Here is a 7,980-nt window from a genome sequence, read left to right as displayed (position 1 = left end):
ATCAAGCATGAGGTTTTTTTTTTTTTTTTCTGAAATTTAAACTTTTGCAAGAACTAATATTCAAAAACTCCTATATTTTAATTAAGTTTATCAGATAAGATGATGCAATATTTTATTTTCAAGTTGTTGGATGAAAATGCATCAAGGCTGGTTATAGTTTGATGCTTCTAATTAAGTGTTTAATCGTGTCTACGATAATCCAAAGCTTGATGCACTGGGTGCACTGGATGCACTGATTACCAATAGATTATCATAAATTTAATATTTGATAAGATTGTCTTCCTCCTTTAAGGAATTCAGTTAAGGGCAAGGAAATAAGAAAGTGTTGTGTTGGATGGGAGAATTTTTTTGGCAGTAAGGAATGATTCTCTTTCTTCAACCTCTCGGAGCATAAGGGACGAATAACAGGTAGGAGAATAACAGGTAGGAGGAGAAGAGAGTTTTTTTTCTATTTTTTTATTTTTTTAATAAATGATATTATTTACACTAAGGGGTGGGAGAGTGAGCTAAGCCTCACAATGGGCTAGCAATAATATGATTCAAATCTTCCTTTGGCGAGAATCAAACCTGAGACCTCTCACTTACTAGTGAATACCACTAGACCGTAGTACTAAGTGGCAAGTGAGCGTTTTAAACTAAGGGTAATTATGTCTTTTTCACTTATTTTTTTGTTAATTTTATAATAGTTGAAAAAGAGAGGCTATATTTCATTAGGTGGTTCTCAAAGTGGGGCTATATTTCCAAATTTCCCAAGGAACATATCTCCTAATCCTACTCTGATTAAGAGAGAATCTTGAGAATTTCTATTATTATAGAAATATCTTCTTCGATTTCTTATTAGGATTCTCCCAGTTTTAATATGAATTTCTATCCTCATAAAAACTCTCATTGAACATTATAAATACACCCTCTAGGATTCAAGGTAAAGTTATTTCATTCTACGCTCCAACCTACTGCTTAAAGTTTTAATTTTTGCAGTTGGCAAGGATTACCCCATCAAAACATTCTGAATACAACCTTTTCATCTTCAGATTGCATGTCCACTTTCAAAAGAAAGACCTCGCGAACGAAAAACAGTGTAGCTATGAGCATTGACTTAAAGAGTAACAAGATATATAAATCAAAGGTGAAAACAGAAAACTAATAAAAAATATATACAGGTTCACGTCCTACAACTTTTCACAAGCATTTACAAAGCATATTGTAGTCAAGCAAACATGCCTTCATTCTAACCCAATAAAATATAACAAAAATATAACACTGAATGTCGAATACTCATGTAGTCATGTACTAATTCCTTTGATAAGAGCATATTTATGCGACTTAGTTAGCTTGTTTTTTGGCATTTATGTTGTTAGTTCGTAGTTATTTTAGTATTTTAAACTATTTTCGTGTGTTTGTAGGTCCAAAGGGTTAATGTGGCAAAGAAATGCATTTTGGAGCATTTTTGGGCATGGAATGGATAGCATATGCTTGGAGCAAAAGGAATGGACGAAATTTGAAGTTTGTGCATCATCCTCTCCCTATAAATAACCATTTTAGCACACTCATTTCACCCAACACATCCATTCACCTACCACTACATCCACTCATTTCACCCAACACATTCACCTACCACTACATCCACTCATTTCACCCAACACATCCATTCTCCAAACATCCATCCATTACACCCATTACATCCACTCATTACCAAACACTCATCCACTACACCCATTACATCCACTCATTACCAAATATCCACCCACTACACCCATTACATCCACTCATTACCACAACACTCACCCACTACACCCATTACATCCACTCATTACAACTCCATACACTCCTCTCCCTAGCCTATAAATACATCCACCCTTCACCATAATTTGGGGGCCATCATCCAAAGACACTACATTTCACATCTCACAACTTCATTCACAAACACAATTTCCTTGCCGTGACCTCCATCCATTCATCTAGCCATACTACATCTCACCAATCCATACACTTTCATCTCTTAGCCGTGCAAATCCATTCCATCCATATATCCATACACATCCTAGACACTTGTGCTACAACAAGGTGGTGAAAACAAAGGTCCTTGACGTTTCAAGCTTGGAACTTTGGAGCGTTTTAGGTGTACTTCGTTCTTGCTTTCAATGTCTACTTTGTTATTTTCTAATTTTGTTGCAATTATGAGTGGCTAAACCCCTATTTAATTAGGGGGAAGTTTGAAGCCATGAACATGCTTGAGATTTGAATTGATTTCTTCCAATTGTGATTTTATAAGTTGTGATTGCAATTCAATTATCTATTTTATTCATAACTGATTCTTGTATGTTTATTAAGGATGCATACTTAGTTTTCATGCATGAATTAAATGCTAGAATATAAATGAGTTTCACCTAATCGTTACAAGTTTATATTCATGAGTAGTGAAGGTTGTTTATCACAATCGCGTTAATTGAATTCTTGGCAATTGTATCATGCATTCATAGTTATAATTGTCTCAACACTTATGATTTTCATTGAACGTAATGATCTCTGATTGTATCTCTATTATGCATTCATATAGGTGACTTTTAGAGAATGATTTGGGTTGTCGCATGCATTCATCCAATTCAATGAGTAAAGGAAAATCTGAGGGTTAATTTGTGCATCACGGTTAATCTGGGGTGTTGAGCATCATAGTTTATTAAAAAGCAATTGGAAATCGATTCATGTACAAGTGTGTCATGTGTGAAGAACGAACCTCTAACTAATCCATTCATCATCGTACTCCTCAAATTTGTCTTACAATCTGCCCAGTTTGTGTTTTTAGACAGATTTGAGCGTTTTTAGCTTGTTTTGAGCCTTTGAGTTTGTTTTAAGTTCTTTGAGTCTAGTTCAGTGTTTTTAACTTTGTTTATATGTTTTTAAGCCAGTTTAGAGGTTTTAGCAAGCCCTCCTAATCCCCGGTTTAGAATGATCCCTACTTGCATTTATACTACAATTTGACAACAAGAGGGTTTAATTTGAGTGCTTAACTTTCATCGCATCAAATTTTGGCGCCGTTGCTGGGGATTAGCAACTTCGCTAATCCCCCGTTGTTTCTTTTTCATGTTTTTTGTTTTAGTTACTAACTTTGTTTCTATTTGTGTCTTTTATTTTTACTTATGATATTTGATTTAGTTGTGTTTCCTTGATTTCAAGTACTAGAGAAGTAAGACATGGATTTTGCTACCATTCAAGCTCAATTGACGAAACTTACTTCTCAATTGTCACAATATGCCGAAAGGACCACAATGCAAAGTGTCCCTACAGATGGTGTGTCCTATGGGCAAGGATATCCAACTCATCAATGTTCTCAATTCGCTGCGAATAAAGATGCCTGGGGTTATCAAGGCCATAGCCAATCAGGGGACAACATGTTTTCCAACGCTTACAATTCGGATTGGAGAGATTATTCAGATTACATGTGGGGAGAACCTCAACAATTCCAACAAGATGGGTATTGGCAGCAAGAAGAGGAATTCTATTCAAGACCTATGCAGCCACCACAACAATCTGCCCAATTCAATTCAGGTACGTCTTTGGATAATGATATGTTTAATAAGTTACTCACCTCTTTGAACCAGGAAGTAGAAAATGGAAACAAAGAGATGCAAAATCAAGCCAAGAAGACGGGAGAATTGGAAAAGCAAATTGGGCAGATTATGGAGTTCATGGCACAAATTCAAGAGCAAAGTGAACTCTCCAACTCAACTATTGAAAATTTGAAGGAAGATTTTGAAATCCATGATGCTATCACTTTGGGAAGTGCTATGGAGGTTGGAGGTGAACCCAAGACATCCAAACCAAGCCAAAACATGGATGAACAACTGCTGCTCGAAGAAGAGGAGAATAACAAGGCCACGACAAGTGAAGAACCACCCTTGCCGCAGCCCCATATGCCCTCTATGCCATCCACTACAACCAAGGTAAGCCTAAATTCAATTTGTCCTGACCCCTTTTCACCAAATGTCCTTATTCCTTGCAGGATCATGCAATCCAAGGAAGAATAGGGTGATAAAGGCATCTTCGAAACCTTTCCAAAGACTAAAGAGCAAGAAGTGGATGGGGAATGTCTAGAATTTATCAAAGAAGATACACTTGAGACGAAAATTCCTAAAGAAGTTGGATTTTATGACACGGGGCAAGTCATAACTCTCAAAACACCAAATCTGGCCAAGTCCCATATCCCTGCAACCTTCAAAGATGTGGTGTTCGTAATTGAGTTTGTGTTGGAGCAAGCAAGTAAGCCATCTTCTCCAACTTCGATTTTATTATATACTAACTTGTTGATTTTGATGATTCAGGCACCTACACTAGAATTTAAACTATTGCCGGATCACGTCAAGTATCACCGTCCATTCAAGGATCAATTCCATGCTATGGGCCCTATCCAAGTTTAGAAGGAAGTTTCGTCCGGCTGGAAGACGTTAAAGCAAGCGCTTCTTGGGAGGCAACTCATGTATTCAAATAAGGAAGATTTTTGAATCACTCCACTGATGTGAGAATTTCTTGACACACAAATTAAACCCTCTTTTTGACAATTGTAGTATAGATGTAAGTAGGGTATTGTTCTAGGCCGGGGATTAGGAGGGATTGCTAATCTATTCTAAATTAATTTAAAAATATTAAATAAGACTAAAGGACACAAAATTAGGCTAAAAACTCTAATAACTCGAAACACACTTAAAATGACTCAAAATAATGAAAACAATTAAATTAAACACTAGGAACTGAAATGGACGGAAATTAAATTAAAAGACTAACAATAAAGAAAACTAACTAAATAATATAATTTAATAATGGATGGGTGTTTGGTTTTGATGAAAAGTAAATTAAACTTAATTAAATTACAGAATTGATAAAAACATAAAATTAAGGTAAAATGATAAATGACGGACTAGCTAGAGGGTTCTTCTCCACACATGACACATATGCAACCTAAATTGATTTTCAGTTGTTCTTTCAATAAATTGTGAATCTCAATACTCCAGATTAACCGTGAACAGCACTTTTTTAATCTTCAAGTTTTCCTTAAGTTATTGAATTGGACGGAAAAACGCATACAACAATTCAAAACATTCTTCAAAAGTCCCCTACGTGAAAAGCACAATAGAGATACAATCAAAGATCATTAAACTTTGTGAAAACTATAAGCATTGACGAGGCATTCGTAACTATGAAAAGCATGAAACTTATGCCAAGAATTTACTTAACGTGATTGTGACTAGCAACCTTTACTACTTGTGAATATAAGTTCATAACGATTAGGTGAAATTCACTTATATTCTAGCATCAAATTCATGCATGTAAATTAAGTATGCATCCTTAATCGACATACAAAAATAAGTTATCTATCAAGCAGTTAAGCAAATTAAATCACAACTCAGAAATCACAACTGAAGGTAATCAATTCATATTACAAATATATTCATGGCTTTGAATTAACCTCTAGCCAAAATAAAATTAGTTACACATTATTAAAACAGAAATAAAATAGAAGTTTAGAAAGATTAAACCGAGAGAGGCAGCTGTGTTGCTTCTGTGCTGGCTCTCTCCCTGCCTTCCTGTTCTCACGCTGCCCGTTCTTCTTCTCTCCCCGTACTGACTCTTTCCAGCTTCTTTCCCCGCAGCTTCTTTTTTTTTATTATTTTTTTCCGTTTTCCTTTTGGCAGCCTCCTGCCTTCCACTTCTCCCCCTACCCGTGTCAGTCCTCCTCCCGCGTCAGTCACCACTCCTTTTTGACTTGCGCGCCTTCCTCCTGCTGCCCAAAGGCAACTCCTATTCTTTCCTTCTGTGGACTGTCAGTCTCGCTGCCAAAGGCAGCTCTCTGCCTTCCACCAATCCCCCCCCTTTTCCTTTCCGCGTTCCCCTTCTTTTATTTTCTGATTTTCTAAGTTCTCTGCTTTTGACTCCTTGGATTCCTTCTTTTCCAGCTGCAAAGCAGCTCTCCCTCTTGGATCCCTTTCACGTTTTCTGCTTTTCTCTATTGCTCACGCTGTCTCTCCACTTCTTCTATTTAATTTCTCAGTGCTTTCCACTTTCTTCTCCTACAAACACAATAAATTAAAAGTATCATAAATAATTAAAGCTTTAACTAAATTAGACAAGACAAGAAAAGAAATATAAAAGGATGAAAAATATAGTTTAAATATTGGTTTACATTTAGCGTCACAATGTGTTGGCAATATTGTAATTTAAATTTGCTTTTGACGAATTTATTACATAAAATTTCAGTTGTTCTATTTTTATTTTCTTTGCATAACAAATCCTATAAACACAAAAATAACGTAAATAGCTCAAAAATATAAGGAACTAACTAAGAAAAGACGAGTGAATTCGAAGTAAAAATATATATAAATATGATCCGATCAAATACCCTCACACTTAACTTTTGCTAGTCCTCGAGCAAAACAAAGAAAACATGAAAAAGTACTAACATGAAAAACATTAGTTTCCCCCTATGTGACCCTCATAGAATTTCATTCGAGAAAACAAATCATCAAGAAACATAGCTAGCACCAACAAACTAATCCAAGTTCATCTTCCTTATTCAAATATTAGCAGTAATCTTTGAATCATCCTTGAAGTGTAGTGTGTGAGATAGCCATGCTAATGCAATTTCAAGTTTTTATTTTTAAGATCATCATATGCAAACTAGCGACCTTCTCACTGGATATGCACTCAATCACACATGTGTTTAGTTTTAATGTGTTTCGCTCAAAGAATCAAATGTGAAATTTCTACTATAAGCTTGCATAAAGATCACTTCTCCACAGTCATAATTGCAAAACTTAAATCAAGAGGACTTTTATTGGATGTAATGAGGTTTAGGGATAGGGTTATTGAAACAAAAGAATAGGAAACACAAATTCCAAGCTACATTGCAAGCAATTCTTTTCTTTAGATTTATAAGAACTCAAGCTCTCCAACAATTCTTCTAGCACCTCCAACTATACCCTTAAACACTGAAACTTGAACAACTTTTTATTTTCTTTGTGTACAATTTTTCTTTTTCTTTTTCTTTTCTTCTCTTTTTTCCTTTTTTTTTTTTTTATATACAAACATGAAATACCCCCACACTTATTCTTTTGCCAAACACCTTCAAAGTACTTCACAAACATTTCTCATAAGACAATCTCGCATTGCTTGCTTGGAAAGGGTAAGGAAAAATGTTTCAGGTATAAGGGTAGACATATCTGGTGATAAGAAATAAAAGGCTCAACAAACACGGCTCAAATTGGCAATCTAATGATATCATTTTTTTGGGAAACATGGTTATTTGGGCCATAGTGGTAAACCTAATGCCTCTATCATTTCCAAATTCATGCAATCAATGACAAACAATTCGAAAGATCGTTACGCAAGTTCTAGAGATGTATCTCACATAAGTTCATCACACATAAAAAAAATAGGAGTGTATGAAAAATGCACACACTTTCAATAGGCTCAAAAACTCACATAGGATGTATATGGTCACTAAATTCACATATGAAGCTTTAAGTCATACTTTAGTTTCACATTAACAAGGCTATGTGCATTTGGTTTTTCAAAGATGGTCAAACATGTACAAAACTAACAAGAGAATTAGGAATTTCACCAAACACATGTTAACTAAGTTCTTGATGATCATGGTTCAAATTTTTGATCCAATTATATCATTGGGTCGGGAAACTAACAAAAATCTGATTCAGAACAATAAGGGAAACAAGACAATATTTTTGGATTTTTAAATTTTCCGATTTTTTTTTTTATTTTTTTATTTTTAAAGAAAACAAAAAGCAACAACACAGAAACAAAAGAAATTCTAGAGATTTCTATCCCCACACTTAAACTTGACATTGTCCCCAATGTCAGAAAACACTATAATGCAAATAAAAAAATAAAATAAAATAAATAAATAATAAGAAACAAAATAACGCAATTGGACTGAAAACTTCCCTAATTTGCAGTAAAATCAAGCGATGA

Source organism: Malus domestica, chromosome 11 (genome assembly GCF_042453785.1).
Source record: "Malus domestica chromosome 11, GDT2T_hap1".
In the NCBI taxonomy this organism is placed as follows: domain Eukaryota; kingdom Viridiplantae; phylum Streptophyta; class Magnoliopsida; order Rosales; family Rosaceae; genus Malus; species Malus domestica.
Note: the sequence above shows the minus strand (reverse complement) of the source record.